This window comes from Ambystoma mexicanum, chromosome 8, assembly GCF_040938575.1.
Source record: "Ambystoma mexicanum isolate Mex_15411 chromosome 8, UKY_AmexF1_1, whole genome shotgun sequence".
NCBI lineage: Eukaryota > Metazoa > Chordata > Amphibia > Caudata > Ambystomatidae > Ambystoma > Ambystoma mexicanum.
Genome location: NC_090929.1, coordinates 1,057,848,317 through 1,057,872,416, shown reverse-complemented (window position 1 = coordinate 1,057,872,416; position 24,100 = coordinate 1,057,848,317). Strand labels below are relative to the sequence as shown.

The following is a 24,100-nucleotide window of genomic DNA, read 5'->3' as shown; positions in this document are numbered from 1 at the left end:
GAAGAAGACACAACAACAGTTGGACAGAGTCATTGGCCATTGAACAGGCTGAGGCCTGTGAGCCACACAGATTGTCAGACCCTAAACATGTGTGCAACGCAGTACTGAGCCACAGTTGACATGGGAAGGCTGATGAGATGCCATGCAATGTATGTAACCAAGGACTTGTATTACAGTGATCATCCAGTCAAGGACACATAGGGGCATGCGTGCAATGCACATGGAGCATGAATGGGCACTCATGTCCCTGCGGGACATCTGACCTATGCACAGTACAAGTGAGATACCCTGCATCAAGTACTAAGGCTGTACCACACGGCATATGTCTGGCAGATTCTGCGCTGGAAGTTAGCATCTACACAGGACGCATGAACAAGAAAGTACACATTGGCAAGATTGAAGCAGACCAGTGCAAAGGTGGAACTGGGGTGCAGAGTGGCGTTGGAGGGGCAAGGAAGCATGCCTACATGGAGTCCCCACATGCAGGCAGAGGAGACATGCATCACGGAAGCATTGTATTACTTACACATCAGAACCATGTACACGTCACATGTAGTGGCAATCATGCACAACACATCCCACAAGTGAAACACACACGTCCTCAACAAACACGCATCAACACTCACTGGACTGGGCATCAAATTCCAGCATCTCTCCCACTCCTTCGACCAATTCAGGTGGTATGAACTCTGCAACGAGTGCCTCATGCAGAGTGAGCTCTTCCTCCTGTGGTGCAGGCCCACCGCCAGTCACCAGAGTCAAGTTGTAATTAGAGGCACGCTTAGCCTAGTGCTGCGTTTGATGTCATTCCAACGCTTTTTGCACTCTTGCGCCGTGCGCACCTCATGGCCGAATGAACATGTTCCGCAACATGCTTCCAGTGGGTGTCACGTTGGGCAGCTGTAGTCTGACTATTGGCACCCACTAACATGTCACGGCTGTGGCCCCGCACGTAGTCCACGAGGAAGTCCAGTTCCTGCTTGCAGAAAGGCTTCTTCCTCGATGTGCAGGAGGTCGTGGCTGTGTGTGGGGTCCCAGCCTGTGCTGCAGGTGCAACCTTCCTCCTCTTGGACTGTGGCGCAGACCCTGGCTGGCTAATGCCACCCTGACCAGTATGGCCAGTGGGTTCGGTGGATTGAGCCGAGGGAGTGGCAGGTGGAGGGACGACCAAAGGCCTGACTTGTGTCAGTGGCAGCTGGGTGCCCTCTAATGGACCCTGCGCCGCAACATCAGCTGTGGCAGGGTCATTGACCGCAATGGTCCTGGGTGGCAGACTCACAACCGGGGTGTTGTTGGGTGCATCTGCCCCTGCACTTGCCAACACCCGGCTGTTCGGGGCAGCAGATGACATGACTGCCCCAGGGACACGTGTCTTGGTCTGAGCAGCCCGGCCTGCCCCTATGGTTTCCCTCCTGGCCTGTTGGAGATCTACCAAGGGCTCCTCAAGTGCCAACGCAGCCTGCGCTGGCAGACCCTGAGCCTGGGTGGCGGTGTCCACAGCTGCACCTGCAGCTACCACTACCCTTCGGCCCGTGGCAGTCGATGGAACGGACTGCTGGGTCACACGGGCGCCAGTGCCAGATGCAGAAGCTGCATTCCCCGGAACCACAGGGGGTGGTGGCATGACTGCACCGACACATGGCATAACATTGTGCTCAAGTGGCGCACCCCTGCCTCTTCCCCCTCTGTGGCCGCCCTGGACACCCTGGAGTCCCCCTACTCCCTGGTCACCACGGCCACGTCCCCGACCATGCCCGCCACGAGGAGTACGCCCAGCTGAGGCTCCCCTCACCTTTGGTGGCCTCCCAACCATGGCACAGATGTAGTAGTGCCGGCACAGATGGAGTGGTGCCAATGGGAGGTGTACACCACAATTGACCTGAGCAATTGGGGTGAAGGGGGTGGGAAGCAAGATGTTAACAGCCCCCCTGCACCTGCAAGGCTGTATGTGACCCCGGTGATGTAGTTACGGGTCACGCAACTCTCAGGCACCCCAAAACTGCAGCAAAACCGTGCACGCAACCCTGCAGCCTACGTGCGTGGATTCAACCTCCCGCAGTACACGGTGGCACCCAGTAACACAAATAACGCGTACGCGTGGGACACGCAGGCTACTATGACATCGAAAATGGGTGTGATACACAGGGGCATTCGCAGTGGGAAAAAGAGCGTGTGCGACTCACCGTCTGACTAGCGCGATGCAGAAAAACACGCGTAGCCAATACCCCCGCCAAAAGAAGAGATACGTCCTTGATAGCTGTGAAGTTGTGATGGCGCGCGAAACAACAGGAAGCAGCAACACACGTCGGTCTCCACGAAAGGCACGTACAGTGAACTGCTGGGCCAGCTCACCTTTAACCCGTGCTGAGGGAAATGCCCGCGCACGTCACATCACTTACGCGCATGGGCCCTTTCCTCAGATTACACGCGGGCGTGCAGTTTTTCACACGCGCTGAAATGCCCATGCACGCCTGCGCGCGTCACGTCACAGGGGCGCTTGCGCTTGAGGGGCCTTCTGTCCAATGAAATTGCGTATGCGTGCAGACGCGCTTACGCGCTAAGGGCCTTTCCTCGAATTACACGCTGACGTGTAGAATTCTCACGTGCCAAATCACTCCGTATCAAGCTGGCCACGCGTAAGCACACGGAAGACCACGCTCCTGCCCAGAAGGCCGAATTACTGCCCCCCAGACGCCCGAGCACGCTCCCACCTGCCATCTGCTGCTGCCTGACTGCCTGCTGCCCACGTGCCCTGCCATTTGTTGCTTGCACATCAGCCAGGGGTGCTGTTGCTGTGACCACCCCTGCTCGAACCGAAGACTCCCGACTGGGATTCCATCGCTCCACAGCCCAGCCCCAGGACCCAGTTGCCCACCCACTCCTGCCTCTGGGGTTGTCATGTCGGGCACTGCAACATCTGGCACCACTGACAACCCCCGGCCAGAGAGGCAGATGGGCACCAGCTTCAGTGCCAGGGAAGTTGGTGTCCTGGTGGAGCAAGTCCTGGGGCAGTATGATGCCCTCTTCGGAAGTTCCCGCGCCGACAAGGAAGGACGGACTCGGATCTGGACGGACATCGTGACTGCCATCAACGCAGAGGGGTGGCAGTCCATGACTTCCAACATGTCAGGAAGGGCTGGGAGGACTTCAGGTCCAGGACCCTGAACAAGGCCCGGCGCCTCTTGAAGGCAGCGGATGCTAAGGGGCGCCGGGGCCACTTGTCGGAAGATCAGATGATGGTCCTGGAACGCATATCCCCAGCGCTCCACGTCCAGGTCCTTGAGAGGCAGACCCGTCTGGAGTCGAGCAGTAAGTGTACATGCATCCTGATTGTGAGCTGTGCGTGTGGTGATGTTTCAGTAGTGTGCAGGTTGCACATCTGTTTGTATGGGGTCAAGTATGGGTGGGGGTGTACAGGGCCATGAGGCTAACACATGTGAGGGCTGTAATGTGTGAGACATGGATGGTGCTTGTGTGTGTAGGCTTGCATGCCAAATGCAGTTGGGTGGGCACACATGTTTGCATGAATGTGTATGTAAATAGACATGTTCATGATGTCACGCATGTATGTTGTTTTCAGCTGCATGTATCAGCACTGTGTACATGTGCATGTGTGTGTATTTGACAAGGGTGCAACAGTGATGCAACATGGATGCATGTGACAGCGGGATGTGGAAGCCTGATTGGCAGATGTGACAAGGATGCCCATCTGAACACTGCAACACTTGGCAGAGGTGTACACATGCATGCAAGTGTGGTGGTGTGTGTACATGTGTAGTGCACTCCCTGTGTTGCCTGTGATGTCTGGCTCACCATTGCCTGCTCATGCTGTTGTATGTGTATGGATGGTGGTGGCAGTTGCGATATGGCTGTGGTATGGCTCATGTGTGCAAGTTGAAATGACATATGTGTTGGGGATTCTGATGGCATGTCTGAGGTTTGCCAATGCCACTCATGTACAACTGTCATGTGTGTATGTGTCCATTGTACAGTGCCCTGATGCCTGTGTTTTATTTCTCCCTGTCTGCAGCGTCAACTGATGAAGAGGGCGGAGAAGGTGCTGTGGAGCACAGCGGTGGGGATCCCAACGCCAGCCGGAGAAGCAAGGCCCGGCTCCCCTCCCAGGTTGTGATCTCGTCGGGGAGTGAGGAGTCCGGTGCCGCGTCCCAGGCCGCAGCTGCTGGGGGGAGGTCCAAGAGGCGGAGATTGGAGTTGGACTCCTCGGCAGCAGAAGGGGCAGCTGGGACCCCACAGGGCCCAGCGGGGGAAGATGGCACAGAGTCATCCAGGTTGGTGGGGGGTTTGGTGGAGGAGGAGGCCGTGCAAGCAACAGAGACGGGGTCTGGAGGGGGGATTCCACTGGTGCTAGTGGTGCAGTGCAGGACCAGGGACAGGAGGCAGCACAGGCCGCCGTGGAGGTGCCTGTGTGCAATCCTGTCCCTGATCCTGTCCCTGCATCATCTTGCACCAGCAGGGATGCCTACGTCCAGGCCCGTTTTCAGGCAGGGGATGAGCTCACGACAACTGGCCTTCCTCCCTCCTGCGGATGTGGTTATCCGGGTCTGGGTTGAGCCTGTCCTGACTGGTGTGGCGTTGCGTCAACGGGCCATGCGAGGTGACCTGCAGTCTTTTCATGAGGAGACTGCACGTCATCTCGAATGGCTCGTTGACCGCGTCGGCCTACTGGGACAGGTCACCCAGGCCGGATTCCTCCGTTTGATGGGGCTTGCTGCGACCCCCTCCTCAACTGAACCCCCAATGCGCCAGTCGTCCTCCGTGCCATCTTCCCACCCATCAGTCACCTGGGTGCCCTGTGGAGCTGCCTCTGACGGTGCGGCCAGGCTGGTGGAGGAGGCATCCCTGCCACAGTCGGACGTCCAGCAGGGGTGGCCACATCAACGACTGCACCCCAGCCAGTGGAGGATGTGCAGGCAGCAGGAGGCAGTGCACGGGCAGAGGCACAGCAGCAGCAGCAACGTGGTGGGAGCCATGATGGCTCGGGGCCTTCGACATCGGAGGGGCAGGCATCGGCCGGAGGGCAGGAGGACCCAGGACAGAAAGTGTCTTCCGTGTGGCAGCGGTTGGGCCACGCCATAGATGCGGAGCGGCAGCGGGTGGAAGAGGCACAGCTCACGATGGTCAGGGCGGAGAACTCCATGCGGAGGGCCCTGAGGCGGGCCGAGTGCCTCGAGGCAATCTGCAGGGGGTTGGAGGTGGAAACGTCGACGGCCCTGTCGACCCTCGGGGCCATGGACGAGGACCGCCTCCGGGACATTGAGCAGGAGTTTGATGATGCCCTGGCCCGGGACATCCAAAAGTGAGCCGTCGGACTAGCCCGCTGCCCTTGTAAATAGTTATGTAGTTAGTGTTAGGTTTCCTTTGGTTTTGCATTTTTTTTGGACCTTTTGGACAATGGGCCACATTTTTGTATATAGTTTTTTTTTATTAGGTAGTGTTATTAGATAGGTTTCATTTCTTCTGTTGGGATCATGGACCCTGGCTTGTTCATCTGTATATAGTTGACTGTTTTTTTTTTTTTTTACAATTTACCCATGGAGCAATGGCTTTCAATTATAATTTTCCATTGGATTTTCTTTTGTGGACTGTGACTTTGGACACCATTCCTTTGGATTATGATTTTTGGTTTTGCATTATTTCACGGACATACTGCTTTTTATTTTTTTTAATTCCCATTTCTGTTTGTTTATTTTTGATTCAATTTATGTTTCCTTTAATACATATTTTTTGTTCAAACTTCAATGTGTAGTATCATCTCATTGGTTTCATGCATATCATGATATGGGTTTTGAGATTCACTGACACCCATTGGGTGTATGTGAGGGACATGTGTTCATTTCCAAACTTGCAATTGGGGTTCTATCATGTTATTGCCATTTCTAAGTGGGTGGATGCAATAATCGGGTGGGTGTTTGGCATTTGGAGGCTGACCATAGGTACCAGGGATCTAGATTGTGATGACATTTTGGCTGGGGAACATGAGTTGGGGCCTGGTGGAGGGTGCCCCACAGTGCTGGGGGGTAGGGGTGCAGGCGGACATGAGTTGGACATGAGTCGGGGCCTGCTGGCAGGTGCCCCACAGTGCTGGGGGGTGGGGGTGCAGGGGAACATGGGTTGGGGGCCTGCTGGCCGGTGCCCCACAGTGCTGGGGGGTGGGGGTGCAGGGGAACATGAGTTGGACATGAGTGGGGGCCTGCTGGCAGGTGCCCCACAGTGCTGGGGGGTGGGGGTGCAGGGGAACATGAGTTGGGGGCCTGCTGGCAGGTGCCCACAGTGCTGGGGGGTGGGGGTGCAGGGGAACATGAGTTGGACATGAGTGGGGGCCTGGTGGAGGGTGCCCCACAGTGCTGGGGGGTGGGGGTGCAGGGGAACATGAGTTGGGGGCCTGCTGGCAGGTGCCCACAGTGCTGGGGGGTGGGGGTGCAGGGGGACATGAGTTGGACATGAGTGGGGGCCTGGGGGAGGGTGCCCCACAGTGCTGGGGGGTAGGGGTGCAGGGGGTCATGAGTTGGACATGAGTGGGGGCCTGGTGGAGGGTGCCCCACAGTGCTGGGGGGTGGGGGTGCAGGGGGACATGAGTTGGACATGTGTGGGGGCCTGGTGGAGGGTGCCCCACAGTGCTGGGGGGTGAGGGTGCAGGGGGACATGAGTTGGACATGAGTGGGGGCCTGGTGGAGGGTGCCCCACAGTGCTGGGGGTGGGGTGCAGGGGGACATGAGTTGTACATGATTGGGGGCCTGGTGGAGGGTGCCCCACAGTGCTGGGGCTTGGGGGTTCAGGGGGACATGAGTTGGACATGAGTGGGGGCCTGGTGGAGAGTGCCCCACAGTGCTGGGGGGTGGGGGTTCAGGGGGACATGAGTTGGACATGAGTGGGGGCCTGGTGGAGGGTGCCCCACAGTGCCGGGGGGTGGGGGTGCAGGGGGACATGAGTTGGACATGAGTGGGGGCCTGGTGGAGGGTGCCCCACAGTGCGGGGGGGTGGGGGTGCAGGGGGACATGAGTTGGACATGAGTGGGGGCCTGGTGGAGGGTGCCCCACAGTGCTGGGGGTGGGGGTGCAGGGGCACATCAGTTGGACATGAGTGGGGGCCTGGTGGAGGGTGTCCCACAGTGCTGGGGCATGGGGGTGCAGGGGGACATGAGTTGGGGGCCTGGTGGAGGGTGCCCCACAGTGCTGGGGGTTGGGGGTGCTGGGGGACATGAGTGGGGGTGCAAGCTAGTCCCCCGTGGTGTGGGCTGCCTGCAGGGGCCGTGGAGGTTGTGGAGCGAACACCTGGGAGGACCCACGCGGCCAATTCATGTGTAGTACTCCACGGAACCCCTGAAATACACGTACCCTGCTGATATCGCGTGTGAAACTTCCTGCGCACCCCAAGATACACGTACCCAGGACATTCGCGTGTGGAACTTCCAGCGCACCCCAGTAATACATGTACCCTGCTGATATCGCGTGTGAAACTTCCCGTGCACCCCAAGATACACGTACCCAGGACATTCGCGTGTGGAACTTCCAGCGCACCCCAGTAATAGACGTACCCTGCTGATATCGCGTGTCAAACTTCCCGCGCACCCCAAGATACACGTACCCAGGACATTCACGTGTGAAACTTCCCGCGCACCCCAAGATACACGTACCCAGGACATTCGCGTGTGGAACTTCCAGCGCACCCCTGAAATACATGTACCCTGCTGATATTGCGTGTGAAACTTCCCGCGCACCCCAAGATATACGTACCCAGGACATTCGCGTGTGGAACTTCCAGCGCACCCCTGAAATACACGTACCCTGCTGATATCGCGTGTGAAACTTCCCGCGCACCCCAAGATACACGTACCCAGGACATTCGCGTGTGGAACTTCCAGCGCACCCCTGATATACACGTACCCTGATCGAATCGCGTGTGAAACTTCCCGCGCACCCCTGAAATACACGTACCACGCTCGCACAGGGCCAATCGCATGTGAAACTTCCCACGCACCTCAGTAATACAGGTACCCTGCTGAATTCACGTGTGTAAGTTTCCGCGCACCCCGAAATACACGTACCCAGGACATTCGCGTGTGGAAATTTCAGCGCACCCATGATGTACACGTACCCTGATGGAATCGCATGTGGAACTTCCCGCGCACCCCTGAAATACACGTACCCAGCTGAAATAACGTGAGGTACTTCCCGCGCACCCCAGTGATACACGTACCCCGCTTGCCGTGCTGGTACAGGGTTAGTGCAGCCCTTTGCGCTGGATTGGGGATTTTGATGCCTTTTCCCTGCGCAAGGGGCGTTCTTGGGGGCATAACTGGCGCTGCTGCAGGGTCGCTGCGCCACTGTGCGCCACGGCTGGTTTTGCTGGCTGGAATCCATGAGTACGCTGTGCGCGGAAATGTATTTTGGCGCACGCGGCTGGAGCAGGGATTCGCACGCGCACACTGTGCGCCAGCCACGTGCGCCACTTGTGCACTGAATTCTATGAATTACCCCCTTAATGACTGCAAGCACAAACGTCTTTTATAAAAAGTCACAAGTCTGAAGAGTTACTCCTCCCTTCCCATATCCTCCTTGAAGTCCCCATCTCTATCAAGCCATTGATTCATTTTTGTTATTTTTATGAGCACAATTGCAAAATGTCAACGTGTGTGTTTTTTTAATCTTTCCAGACTGAACTACCTCCACTTGTTCTAGACTTGCACTCTTCAATCTGATTTTTAATAAATATATTTTCTGAAACTTGATTTAGTCAAATGTTTTGGAATAATGAAATCCGCTCTAAATAGGTTAGAGATTTGAATCCCTGTAAAACAGATTAGTGTAGCAGTATTCAAACTGTGGACCGCGACCCTGGGGGGTGGAGGGGGGCTTGGTGTGGCTGCATCCCTGGGGGGCCGTGAGAGCCCTACATGAAATGTAAAAAAAATATTTTTAAAAAAATAAAAAAATTTGGATGATTGGACGAAATGGGCAGGGATGGCTCGGGCTGAAGAATGACACTGTCTCAGGCACCAATGAAAAAGTGGCCCACATTTGTAAATGGATATTCATTAACAGACTGTTTGAATAGTACCCATGGGGGTGCTTTGTGTTAAAATCTAAGTACAATGTGACATTTATAGAATATTTGTTCAGCAACAATGGTCAAAATTTCTAACTGCATAGTGAAGTAATTCATCAAACCGGCCCCCATTGGCTAAAAAGGTGGCCCATTTTGACTGGCCCACACTAGCATTTTGAATTTTTGGTAAAGGCATTGCCTTATAGGCCAGTCCGAGCCTGGCGGCTCATGCCTAATGGCGAGGGGGTGCCCACCCAGTGGCCCCCTCACCCATTATGGAGGAGCTAAGGAGCCAGCCCAGTGAAACAATGAGCACTCCCTCAGCTGATTTTTCCAGCTGAGGGAGTGCTCCTAGACTGTCTGAACTGTCAAAGGGAAAGCCTATTCCCCAGCCGCACATGCTCACTGAGCCATGCAAGGCTGGGGCGTTTTGCTTCGCCAGCATTGCATAGCTCATTGGAAATACTGGCTGTGGCACAGCATGTCTGTATGTGCGAGGGGAAGCTCCTGCGCCTCCTCGCACATATGCACAGAGCAGCCTGGAACGGGGTGTTTCAGCACCCACACACAGGCCAATGCAGAAGGTATGTTTATGTTAATTTATTTTATTGAAACATGTGTATGGATGCGTGAATGCTTGTATTATGTGTGAGTGTGTGGTGATTGGTGTGTGTGTGTGTGTGTGTGTGTGTGTGTGTGTGTTGGTTTGTTTTGGTCAGTTGAGCTGATTTTGACAAGTGGTGGATATAGAAGGGGAAGGAGGGTTGTACAACAAAGGCATTTTAAAAATGCCTAAATGCCTTTGTTGCACAACCCCCCTACCCACCTGCCAAAATCAGCTCTCCTTCTGAGGTGCTGTGTAGCCCAGGGGACAGGGATGGTATTTGTTTACTGGATTTCTATTATAGATGTCCAGTTAAAATGCCATGCTTTCCCCCTTGGCACCCCAGCGCCTTGCATACACACATAATCATGTTGATTGTGTTAGGCCTAGTGGGGCCCAGGGGAACAAGGTGGTATATTTTTGCTGGACATCTATCATAGATGTCCAGTAAAACATGTCATGCATGCCCCCTGGGCCCACCCAGCAGCAATTGCAAACTGTTTGGATATTTACCCATTTTTCTTTAAAGAATGCTCTACAATGCAACATTTGAACCCATTATTTTATTAAAAAACTTCAAGGGGGAAACCCCCCCGAACCTCACTTGATTGGTTCGGACTCCCTCACTGCGCTCGGTCACTATGGCCTTTTTGGAGGAAATAGTTATGCCCCTCCACTTAAAAAATTCACCAGCCGCCACGGGCTCTCGGACTGTGTTGGGAACGGGCTGGGGGAGCCCAGGCACTGTGGTCGGAGCAGGATGGGCGGGAACCATGGGATAGTGGTGGGAGCAGGGTGGGGAGAGCCCAGGGTGTGTGATGGTGTGGGGAGAGCCCAGAGACTGGGTAGGAGTGGGATGAGGGAGCCCAGCCACTGTGATGGGACCAGGTGGGGGAGCTCATGGACTATACTGGGAGTAGGGTGCAGTGACGGTGTGCAATACATTGTCCATGTGGCATTTTTGTAGGGGCCTGGCCTGCAAAATTCTGCTCAGGGGGGGCCTAGGCCAAAAAAGTTTGAAGCCCACTGGCCTAGTGGATTTACATTGTGAGGCAACTTCTTTGATTGGCATGCTCGTCAGAGTCTCATATACAAAACAATCCAGTGTGCTCGTGTATGGACATCACACATTTCGCAGCTATCTCTATAAAGAAAATAACACCAACACAGAGGGGCGGGGAAGGGGGACCCTGAACAATTTATTGTTTGCTTAAGGGGGCCTTGGCATAAAAAGTTTGAAGACCACTGGCTTAGTGGGATAATGCACCTATGGCAAGATTCAGTGAAACTTGCGGCTCTCTTTCCCCATATTTCGCTCTCGAACCCTCCCTTTCTCTCCCATTCACTCCCTCTCCCTTCCACAATCACACTCTCGCACACACAAACCCTATCGGGCCGACGTTCGCCCAGTTCTCTTTCTTGTGCGCCCTCCTCACCTTTTACTTGTGCTTCTAAGCAGGGCGTCACCACCTTGGTCTTGCTGTAACCCAATGGTATTTGCCACACTTCTGGGACTTAGAACGTGCAGATTTGTTTTGAAAGGAAATGCTTGCATGTTTGAGACAGACCTTGTGATTACGGTTACAGACAGTGTGAGGTAGGGTTTTCCAGGGCAATGCAGTCCAGTCTTATAGTTTGTATTTGTGTGCAGTGTGTTACAGGGTGTTTCACTGCCTTTGTGTGCTACTGGTTACCTGGCGGCAGGCATTCCTTGGAATTGTTCATGTTTTTCGCTACAGAAACCTTTGTAAATTGTGCAGCTTCTTATCCATGTTTTGTGTTGTATGACTGTGTAATGCACTATTGCACCTCAATGCCTTAGTTCGATTGGGCAAATTCGAGGAAGGCTTTTGAGCTCCTCCCCTTTGAGGATTCTCCAGTGCACATTGGGATGATCATTTGGTCGTGGTCTTGCTGGGTGCATGTCTGTGTGGGGGGGTGGCATAAGGACGGACTACTTGGCTTGGTTCAGGTTCCGGAGGGTAGCATTTGTAAGGTTATGTTATTTTTTTTTTTTTATCATGGACTAAATTCATTTTGGCCACCGCTTTTTTAGAAGTCTCTCCACCACCTTCCCAGGTGTTCTGTTGCTAGCAGTCATGAAGCGCCAGGAATTCCAAATGTGGGCCTCTTATTTGTTTGTGGGACACTTTTGTTTTGACGCCCGGACTTGTTTGATATCCCAGTCCGACCCTGGCCATGACATCCGAACCAGTAACATAGCTTTCGATATGTACTTTCTGTCAAGATTCCACAGGGAGCAAGGAGCTACCTTGCTAGTTTTCCCATCGCTTATGATTATGATTGGTCATTTATAACGCGCTTAATACCCAGAGGTTTCTTAGCACGGACCCGGGCATCGAACCTGTGTTGCTCTGTGTCGTTTTGCTTCCAAGGTGAGCGCGTTGCCCCTGAGCTATCTTCCCGAGCTTAAAGTGGGATTTATTGGCAATGGCATCAGATAGTTGTAATAGGTGCCTATCTACCAGTTGTGGTACACCCATGGAACCAAGATGGGCCGCTGATGAAAAGATTTCCAACCATGAGTACAAGAGAAGGGGTCAGTGTATTGGAAAGGAGGACTCTTTGCCAAGCTCAAGATGAGTCGTAAGTAAGTATCCCCAAAAGCATAACAACATCCATAGCATGAATATAACATGTACACACAACTCCAATATCATCCCCACAGCATTACCTCTCCTCGTTTACATCCACAGTATAACAATAACAAATGTGTACACACCACCCAAAACAAAATCCAGCTGAAGTCAAGGAGATCCCTGATGGCACCTTGTGTTGAAGTATTGACTTATGTACCTAGATTAAACATAACTACTGAAAACATATTTGGCTTATCACTGAGAATGGAGCTCAATTTCTGATAGCGAACCACGCATCCTGCATTGGTTAGAGGATATTCAGTGAAAATCACGCCAAGCAAAATCACGCCAGAGATGACATTTCCCCAGATTTGCACCCTGATTAAAATCAAACACTTGCCCCGAGTATTCTAGGACTGTAATTTAGAATAGTAAATGACACCCTTCATAGAATATTTGGGGAAAGTATTTTAGGGTTCAGGAAAAAGAAATTGCCTCCCTGACAACATTTTGCAGGCGAGATATTCACAAGGAACCGGTTAGAGCAGTAAGACAATCGGTGGAGATTGCCCTGCCATCAATCTTAAGCATCCAGCTATGGCTTCTGAGCAGTTACGCAGGCAAATTCACCAAGGTCTGATACGGTCTGAGATTGGCTTTCTTCCCTTAGGGTTTTTCTACAGACCTGGTGTGGATCGGAGAACAAATGAAAACATCCACTGTAGTCGTTTCCTCCCCTAGCATTATGAACTTTTACACAACTTCACGTAATGGTAGGGTATTTGGAACCAATGAGTTTGCAACCATACCTGTATCTAACAGGTTTGACTGCCTGAGTGGTCTGGAAGAAGTCAATTGACATGCAGACCTTATTGGTAGCCCTAGTTGTTCACTTTCAAAGAAATGGGACATAACTGGGACTGAAATGGTCGGGCTGTCTCGGGGGTGATAATTGTTGGATGCCCACCTTAGAACAAGAGGATGTCAGTTTTGACCATGTGGCTAAGAGTGAACCGAAAATCGCTGTTTGGAATATAGATGACCTATCAAATAAAGTGCAGGGTTTTTCATTGAGCGACTATGTCCAAACCTACCAGGTTATAATGCTACAAGAAACATATCCAATGGGGCCCCGTCATATTCAATGCTTTTCCTTGTTCCATGTGCCTGCTATAAGGCTGAGGAACTGTGGGGGGTCTTCCATGGGGCTTGCTATCTATGCGGCTGGGCAATCAAGGAAGCCATGGATTACCATTTTTAATTGCTAAAATTATGTGATATATACCACTTAGTTTTATAAACTCTATAATAGAAATGGCGACAGGCCCTTTGCCCTTCTAAACTTCCTGAAGAGCCTCATGCAAAAGGATGTAATGCACAACGGCCCTGATTTAACCTTGATTATCGGGGGAGATTTTAATCTCAGACTGGGCTAAGGAGAGGACCTCCACATCGATCAAGAGTAGGTGAGGGCTTTCTCTGTGGCCGGGCCTCACCTAATGAATCCTGTTACTTCTAATAGGGCTCTTATTTTCTGGGATTTTATGCTGGAAACCGGTTACCGAGCTATTAACAGCAGATATGATTCGCAGACTGCTGGTAACAATACCTTTAACAACGGATAATTTTGCAACATTATAGATTCCATTCTGGTCTCAATGAAATGCTGGGACTGCATACATGACTTTGAAATCCTTGATCCTTGAACCAGTGACTATTGCCCTTTATCCCTAACTTGGGCCTGTGAAGGGGGAAAATACGGCGATCATGGCCCTACATGTCCCTTGTCTTTGGAAATGGGAACAAATAGGAGGGTCTTGGGCTGGAAAGTTAAACATGGAGTCCGACTTCTTGGGGAAAGTTGTGCAAATGAACAAGACTGGTTTATTTATGGGTTTATGCCCAAATGCCCCCCTGAAATGATTGTTGGGGCTGTTGACTCTTTTATCACTAAATGTGGGGGCATTTTTAGCTCTATGAGCAGTGTTACCTCCAAAGACAAGGTTACAACTAAGTCCTGGCTTTGAGCAAGCTATAAGGAAGAGAAGAGAGCTCTTGTGGGTGCACTAAGGCTGATGAACAAGATATCGCTGTAATTCAGTGGCGATGCAGAGACCATCAAAGGGAAATAGCAATCAGAAAACCTGATTTCTCGTAGTCATTGGGATGCATTGTGTGTAGCTGCTATCTCCAATGACAGCCAGAGCATTTGACAAATCATTGCTAACATTGTTCTAGTGATCTTGGGTGTGTTTCAGTTGCCAAAATCTTTCTCTCAGAGCATACTTGGGTAGATAATTTCAGCAAATTGTATAGGTGGGCAACAAGGAGGTTATGAAAGGCAATAATGCAACAGTTATTTCTGATGGAGCGCGTTTAGATTCTTTCTCAGGGAAGGAGCTCAAATTGGGCACAACACATCAAAAATCCACTTTTCTCTCATGTATTGGGCTGTGGACCTAGTTCCTTATGCAGGTATTTAATGCATTCCTGATCACTAGAACATCTCTGTCAGCTGTAAAGTTGGCATTATTGTACCCATCTACAAAAAGGGATCTAAGTCGCTTCTATCCTCACACTCCTGGATGGAACATCAAAGCTGGTTTTGGGCACTGTCATGAAAACACTTGAGGATGGGCACTTGAAAATAATGTCCGTTCTGATGCTCAGCTAGCCTACAGCTCTAGGATGGGCACTATTAATCAATGTATACAATTATATTAGTTAATCTCCAAGTATGTCTTCCTTGCCAGGACCCCTCTCTAAGTGGATTTTAAAGATCTCAGCTTGGCTTTTGACCACATAGACAGGGGCCTCCTGTGGAGTACTCTAAAGTTAAAAGACCTAGGAGTTCCAGGACCACTTGTTCAAGTTTTGGAGTCCCTACCCTGTGACGCAGTGATCCATGTCTGGTGAGGTAGTAAAGGAGGCATGAGTGGCAGTATAAATGTGGAGCTGGGGGTTCGGCAGGGGTGCATTCTTGCACCCCTCCTTTTTAATCATTATATTAACAGTTTCTCTTCTTTTTTGGAAAACCTACCCGTAGATGTGACACAGCGTAAGGACAGGAGGCTACCTGTTTTAAGCTATGCTGATGACGTGGCATTACTAGCCGGAAATACCAGGTATCTTCAAAATCTTGTAGAAGGTTATGATACATTTATGAACCATAGGGTTCTAAAAGAAAATGACAATAAATGCTATGTTTTGAGTTTCACCACTCAACATTTACCTGACCCAACAATTCTCCTGGATGTCCAAAAACTAAAGGTGTGCCAAAAGATTTGAGTATATGGTTATAGCCTTCGTCAGCCAAGCTAAAATGGAGGGAGAATATGTTTGCGAGAAGGTGGAAAATTAAGCAAGCCTCAGGCTGTATTTTCATGTTCGCTAAAGTCATGAAACAATTTTCTGTAAGACACATGTTATCTATGTACAGGGTCAAGAGTCTGGCAACAGGTGTGCATGGAGGTGGGCTATGGGGGGGTGGGAAAGCTATATCGTCTCCAAGCCGAGGAAAATGATATTCTTTCTCGTCTCTTGGGAGTACCTTCTCTCATACATTACAAACCGGGAAGCAGGCTTTCCATAATTCTCTGATCATCTTAGGCTCAAACCGATTTTTTTTTTGGTTATCCATGTGGAAGAGCAAGGAATAAAACCTAACCAAGGCACTGAAAAATCTGTGGGCAACCACCATAAAATCAAATGGTTATTTTGCATTAAAAAAAACTCTCTGGACTGTGGGATGGTTTGGCAAATCCTTCCAGTGTTGCCATTTTGGCTGCAAAAGAACAGGTTTCTCACCCTTAGGAACAGCAGAAGGGAGGATATACATCTTCTGAAGTCCAAGGTAAGGCGATATGTACTTTTTCGCCACCCATTGAGATGGCCATGTATCTTGACTTAGTGTATATTTCTACCACAGCTGACTCTTGGTTCAAGCCAGATGAAACACTTTGCAGGTGAAGGAAGTCAACTGCAATTGGTCTTGTATAAAGTCTAGAAAAAGACGCTCGCTGGTTTTGTGGTCACACCTCAAACCATAGCACTTGTGATACTTTTCTGCTCTTTCTATAATGACTTGCAGAGAGTATACCTTTTAAATCTACTTGGGGGTTTAAGGCTTAGCCACTGGGAACCTGCTTCTATGCAGTTGTTCAACCCACATGATGCCAAGAGTGCTTTCAAACGTGCAAGCTACCTTCAGTATCCATGGAAGAGAAGAAACCTACTGCTCTCCTTGTGACGCAAACCCTTGATTATGACTTTATGATCTGCATGGTACGTTGTTTTAATATGTGATTCACGGGTCAGGGGTTTTATGAACGCTGAGATTCTGGAGAGAGAAGCATCCTAAGACTGGAAAGCTTGGTGTCTTGAGTGCTGATCTCTGAATAAACACAGGCCAGAAAGATTCCTGCTGCACTTACCATTTACAGTGGCATGCAGGCAAGTAGAAAACAAGTGTCTTGCTTCATTTCTCCCTTCACCCGAACTTAATAATGTATATGTATCAACAAATGAATTTCAATGTGCATAATATATACTGAATTCACATGGCATTTTCTTGCACCAAATTTGAATACACTTAATGGATATTTTATGTAGTATGGCTGCACAGAGGAAAACTACTTGCATTGAACATTTGCTTCGAAAAATGTGTTTTGTGGCATTAACACGACAGGGAGGAAAAGCCATGAACAATGCACCTTATTTAGTCAAATGTGGTATCCTTGTATTAAACAAACTTGACAACATGCAATGGATCGGGAGACCCCAATGCCTATTTTTTTAATGAAATGTGAAACATGCATTTGAAAAGATTGGGCCTCATTACGACCCTGGCGCTAAGGGGTCAACGGCGCCGTAAAAGGCTGCGGCGCCGTTATCCCCTTAGCGCCTAATTACGAGGTCCCTTTGCGGGTCCCGACCTTAACGGCTGGTCTGGATCAGCCGTTAAAGTAGGGACCCGCAAAGGGACCTTGAAGGTAATTACGGTACCGCAATTTGCGGTACCGTAATTACTGCCTTCCCCATTCTCATTGAGCCCTATGGGGCAAAAATGGGAATGGGGAAGGGCCAATGGTGCATGGGGAATTACCGCCCCGCCAACCTTGGAATGGGGTGGTAATTCCCCATTGCACCATGGCGGACTCGTTACAATACCGGCAGTAACCATGGTGCTCATAGCGCCATTGGTTACCGCCGGTGTTGTAATGAGGGCCATTGTATTTCTTCTTAACACCACATTGTAACAACTAATATAAAAAGACGCAAAGTTCCTATTAACATTACTCGAGCATAAGACACAATAATGTAATGCAGTGTAAACATACCATCATAGAAATAATATGGAAATGGACAGCAGTGATAATACACAAAGGGCCTCATTACGAGGTTGGAGGTAGCCATGGTGCTATTAGCACCATGGCTACCCCCTTACCGCATTCCGGGTCCGGGTTCTCGGAATAGGGACTTACCGGGTCATTCCAACCTTGGAGGACCCGGTAAGTCCCCATTCTGAGAACCATTCCCCATTCCCATTCGAGCCCCCATAGGGCTCAATGGGAATGGGGATGGAGTTAATAACGGGCCCGCTAGTAGCAGGCCTGTTATTAGCTTCCTGGTCCCTTAGCGGATCCCGCTAAGGGCGCCTAGTAAAACCAGGCGCCCTTAGCGGGACCCCCTAAGGTACCTCGGGCCTCATTACGACCCAGGCGGTAAGTTACCGCCTGGGTCGTACCCTTACCACCATGGTGTAAACTATGTTTACACCATGGTGGATGGCGGATTTACCGCCCCATTCCAAGGTGAGTGGGGCGGTAAATCCCCATTTCCCATTTTACCCTTCCCCATTCCCATTTTTGCCCCATAGGGCATAATGGGAGTGGGGAAGGTGCTAATTACGCCACCATAAATTACGGTGGCGTAATTAGCACCATGGTCCCTTAGCGCCATGGATTTTAACGCCTGCAAAAAGCAGGCGTTAAAATCACCATGGCGCTAAGGGACCTTGTAATCAGGCGTTAAGGGTCGGCACCGTTTACGGCGCCGTTAACCCCTTAATGCCTGACTCGTAATGAGGCCACTCGTAATGCAGCGGTAAGAGGTTAACGGCAACGGCACCCTTACCGTTGCCGTTAACCCCTTACCGCTGACCTCGTAATGAGGCCCAAAGAGTGAATCAATGAATATTACAGAACCTTTCAAACTGAGTGGGCCTCATTACGTGGTTGGAGGTAGCCATGGCGCTATTAGCGCCATGGCTGCCTCCAAACCCGTTCCGACTCCGCCCTGGTGAATGGAGCAATTACCGGTCCATTCCAGGTTTGGCGGGACCGGTAATACCCCATTCACCAGGGCCATTCCCCATTCCCATTTGAGCCCCTGTAGGGCTAAATGAGAATGGGGAAGGCGCTAATAACGGTACCACAAATTGCGGTACCGTTATTAGCTCTAGAGTCCCTTTGCGGGGCTCGTCCTTAATGCCTGAAAAAAACAGGCGTTATTTGTAGTTGTTTTATTTATAACGCGCTTCCTCAGGCCCGGAGGCATCAGGGCACAACTCGGACAAGGTTACATAACGAGCATACATACATTCAAACTATAGGTACAGTGCAAAGTATTCAGAACATACAGCTATATACATCAATTACAAAGTAGGGATTAGAACAGGCACATTACAGGCACATAGAAAGTCCAATTTCAGGACTGATTGAAGAGCCAGGCTTTCGTTTTGGCCTTGAAGGCACTAAAGCATTCTTCTGATCTAATGGTGAGGGGGAAAGCATTCCACAGCTTGGAAGCTAGGATGGGGAAACTTGATCCACCCGCTTTTTGTAGTTTAAACCTGGGTATGGTTAGACAGTGTGTCTGGGCGGTTCTTTGAGGGCGGGTGGGCGCGTGGCGGGATAGCCGGCTGCAGAGATAAGGGGGGGGGCTTGGTTGGCTAGGCATTTGTGGGTAAGGCCTAAGGCTATCAGTGAGATTCTCTGTTTGACAGGTAGCCAGTGTAGATTGGATCTAGATTCCGAGATGTGGTGATTTCACGGAATGTTTAGAGCCGCTCTAATGGCGTTGTTCTGTGAGATTTTCAGTTTGTTCAAATTCTCTTGGCTAGTTCCTAGGTAGAGGGCGCTACCATAGTCGATTTTGGCCATGATGAGGGTTCTGGCCAATGTGACAGTGTTTGGCGTGGTCAGAAATGGCCTGCAGGCTGCAATGAGTTTGCAGGTGTATGCTGAAGCAGATCTGACTGCATTTGTTTGTCGGGATAGGGATAAGGTGGCGTCGAGGTAAACGCCTAAGGTTTTCGTGTCTTTCGAGACTCGGATAGTGTTGCCATCGATGATGAACGATTGGTAAGACGGTTCAAGTTTACTAAGGCGTTGAGAAGTGCCCAAGATGAGGAGCTCAGTCTTGTCATCGTTGAGGCATAGTTGGTGTTGTGCCATCCAGGCTTGGATAACTAAGTAGACATTGTTCAGGGCCTTGGGGTCAGCCAAGTAGTCTCCAGTGATGGGAATGAGTATCTGGGTGTCATGAGCGTAATTCGTACAGGAGACACCCAGATAATCAAGTACATCAAAGAGCGGTTTTGTAAAGACATTATAGAGAGTTGGCGACACGCAAGAGCCCTGGGGGACGCCACAGTGGATAGAGGAAGGATCAGCAGCTGCAGATTGAGAAAAGACCTGCATAGATCTATTGCTCAGGAATTATTTGATCCAGGCTGTAGCTGACGGAGAGAAATGGGCGGCAGGGTGCAGATGCTTACATAAGATTTGCTGATTGACCAAATCGAATGCTGCGGAGAGGTCGAGTAGGAGTAACAGTGCCAGTTTGCCCTTGTCCTTTAGAACTTCAATTTGAGTTTTTAAGTCTATTAGAGCTGTCTCAGTTCCGTGTCTGGGGCGGAAGCCAGATTGTCTGAGACTAGTAGATTATTGGCTTCCAAGTACTCTTGGATTTGCAGGTATACTCCGCGGTCTAGGATTTTTAGCAGGAACGAGACAGTAGTAATGGGTCGGTAGTTGGTGGGTATGCTCGGGTCCTGGGAGGGTTTTTTGAGCAAGGGGATCACCCAAGCGTCCTTGAGGTTGTCAGGGACAGTTCCTGTTTTAAAGGAAGCGTTAATGAAGGATGTGATGAATGGGGCCAGATCATGTGCCGCTTCCTTAATGATTGGGGCAGGACAGGGATCACCCTGGCAGTTAGAAGGTTTGAGCCTCAGGATAATGTTTTCCACCTCCGCAATGGTAAGCAGAGCGAAGGCAAACCGTTTCAGATTGGACAAGTCAGGGGAGAGGGCCCCAGCTGGAGTAGGAGGGCGATTGTCCAGTTTCAGACTGTCTTGTTTAGCTATGATTTTAGATTGAAATGTGGTGATTTTGTTCAGTAACGCTGCCTGAATGTTAGTATAGCATTTGCTATCTTTAATGCAGGTGTCGGGGGTAACGGGAGTTTCAAGGTCTTTTAGGATCTTAAAGAGTTCCTTGGAATTGGAGTCCGCTTGCTGGATGCGATTGTTGAGGGACTCTTTTTTTTGCCTCTATAATGGCTGCTTTGTAAGTGAGCGATGCCAAGAAGAAACCGTCTTTGTGCGCGTCAGAAGGGTGACTTTTCCAACGATTTTCGGCACAGCGTTTGGTTTTAGGGAGTACTCTTAGCTGTGGTGTGAACCACGAGTTAAGGTGTGCCCGTGGTTTGGCCTTCCTCAGTTTGATGGGGGCAATAACTTCTATAGCTGCGAGCATGCTACAGTTATAGATATCAGCTAGAATGGTAGGGTCATTGCTGCAGTCAGTGGCAGCTTTAAGCGAAGGGAGTAGCAGAGGGAGAAGTTTCTCCTTGGTTATGTCGTTTTTGTTTCTGGTCGGGAGAGCAGGCGCTATCAAGGTCGGGATACGGGGGGAAGCTTCAATATTAAAGTTGATAATGTGGTGGTCTGTCCATAAGCATGGTGTATTGGCCAAGTCATTAATATTGCAATTAGAGCTGGCTAGCCAATCAAGGGTCCTGCCTTTGGAGTGTGTGGGCTCTTGGATGTGCAGGGTGAAGCCAGAGTTAGAGATGGCGTTTTCCAAGTCTAGTGCAAAGGGATCTAGAGGGTCGCCACGTCCTAGGTTGAAGTCTCCAAGGATAATGATTTGTGAGTTTGTTTTTGCATTGTCAAGGAGGAGGGTGCAGGGCCTGGGGGCCTGTAGATTAGGTGAAGGGTTGCTGTTTGATTAGGTGTTAGTGTGAGTTTGATTGATAGTAGTTCAGCGGACTCGAGTTTGGTGTTGGTCGATACTCTTAAATCCAGAGTAGTTTTGTGGATGATGGCTAGGCCACCACCTCTGGTGTGGGAGGCAGAGGTGCGGTCACATCTTATGATGCTGAAGCAGGGTGGTACGGCAAGGGATAAGGAAGGACCGGATGCCGCATGGAGCCAGGTTTCAGCTATGGCAAGTCGAGATCTGAAGATGTTACAAGGTCTGCTATATCTAGCGCGTGCGCTGGGAGGGATCTGGCGTTGATGAGGGCGCCCTTGATAATCAGCAATTTCGCCTCCGTCGATGGGGATTTGCTATTGGTGGGTGCAGTAGGTGAGCACGGTGGTGTGTGTTGTGTTTGCGTTAAGGAAGGACCCACAAAGGGAACTCGAAGTAGGGCAGTAAGGGATTACCGGCACCGGTGCCCTTAACGGTACCGGTAATCCCTTACCGCCCACCTCGTAATGAGGCCCAGTGTCTTTATCTGTTCTACTTTGCATGCAAATGGACAGAGTTTTACATAAAAATAAATAGAAATCCCAAGACACACTTTCATAATGAACTCATAGTAGAAGATACTAGCTGTTGAACTGTACCAAAGAGTCATGCTACTTAGCAATTGGAATATTGGGTTTGTCCTAATGTTAACATACCTGGTACATAGGAGGTGCAAATGCATGCATGCCTATACTGGCCAAGGGCAGAAAGGACATTTGCATTCGATGAAGGGTAACTTACTCCATGGTCCGGTGAACGCTTTTAAGAGTAATACACTCAACTCAAGTTTTTTCATTAACACACTTTGGGCTCAATTCTGAACCTGGTGTTAAGTACCGAAAAGACAGCAGAAAGTGTTAACGACCTTTTCGGTACTTAACACCTATTCTGAAGGTGGCGTATTATTCCGAAGTCGTAATGAATGCGCCACTTTCGGACTGTATGTGCCAGTTGCTAGGATGGGCGATAAACCAACCTAGCAACCGGCACGTTTGGTATGCAGCATGTTGCACGCTGGTTCCTGTACGGCACCACTTCGGTGTCGCTGTTGTGGAGGAGTGCCACATGAAACAGCGTTCCTTGTTTCAAGACATTTCTCATGTTGATAAATCTCATGTTGGGAAATTCTTCATGACTTATGTCATGAGGTATGGCTTAATCCAGAGATACAAGGCAGAAAATAGTCCTGCGAAAATTATCATTACTTGCTGTGTTTATGAAAATGCTGCAGAGCTTTTGCAAACCGCCCGTTCTCCACAGAAACATAAGGATTGCAGGCAGGGCCATTTTGTGCACTGCGACGATACCCAGGCCCACTTGAGAATACCCGTGGCATCAAGAAAAGGCACAGTGAAGCATGTTGTTTAACATGCTCACTGCACCTACATGAGAAGCCGGCCCTTTGCCTTAGTTGACTAGACCATAAAAAATAATTTCCCGAAACACTTAGCGCTGGTAACTCCTTGTATACTTTCACACTGGCTTGTCCTTGTTCCATGCAATCGTTCCTATTCTCCAGGTATATGGGTAGTTATTTCCTCTTGACATATTTAACATCAGGGAGAACCAAGGTTAAATAATGGTACCAGTTTTAAAGTTCATTATTTTAGCGGTATCTTTTTACATAAGAGCCACAGGCAATATTTCTCTAAATAATTGGCAAGCATGTCCTCCAGAATGGCTCTTGCTGGTTTGGGATGTATGTTCACCCAGATTCTACACTATTGTATAACTGGGAAGACCCATTGCAGCTTCACATCAGGGAGCTTCTTGGCATTCTTCACTTGCAGCGAGGGCACTGTACCCGAGTATGTCACCAATGAAGGTTCTTTAAAGCAATGTTAATACACTGCTGTGTGACATAATTTCTGAATTCTGCATCTATAAATGCTTTAAGGCCCCTTCCTGTCCAAGAGCTGGGGAAGCAAATTGGCAGCAGAGCCAGAATAGTCGAACAAAGCCATCTTTTTTGGGTCCAGGCAATGCTCACAAGTGTAATTTGATGGGACTTCGCTGTTGAAGGTTGGTGGTGAAGTCAGCACTCGGCCAGGCGTTAGGCTCATGTCCTGTTGTTGAGGCCACGTAACAATGTCGTCTACACCCGAGGGTCAGAAACAAAAAGGAGCTGCAAAGCATGCAACCGGCCCAAGGATTTCAGGGTTAATGGTACTGCAGACACACATTTTATGGGCCTCATTACGCAGTAGGCGGTAAGGGATTACCGGCACCAGTAAGAGCACCGGTGCCGGTAATCCCTTACCAACCTATTCCGAGGTCCCTTAGCAGGTCCCTTCCTTAATGCCTGGTTTTTCCAGGCGTTATGGAAGGGACCCGTTGAGGGACTTCAGAGCTAATAACGGTACCGCAAATGCGGTACCGTTATTAGCTCCATACCCATTCCCATTGAGCCCTAAGGGGGCTCGAATGGGAATGGGGAATGGTTCCCGGAATGGGGACTTACTGGGTCCTCCAAGATTGGAATGACCCGGTAAGCCCTATTTCGGGAACCCAGACCCAGAATGCGATAAGGGGGGAGCCATGGTGCTATTAGCGCCATGGCTACCGCCTACCGT

General features: G+C 50.2%; 1 protein-coding gene across 1 annotated transcript in view; it reads right to left on the bottom strand.

Annotated features, from left to right (window-relative positions):
- Positions 1-24,100, bottom strand: part of LOC138473094 (heparan-alpha-glucosaminide N-acetyltransferase-like) — a 1,171,537-nt gene that overhangs the window by 963,159 nt on the left and 184,278 nt on the right. The window lies entirely within an intron of this gene.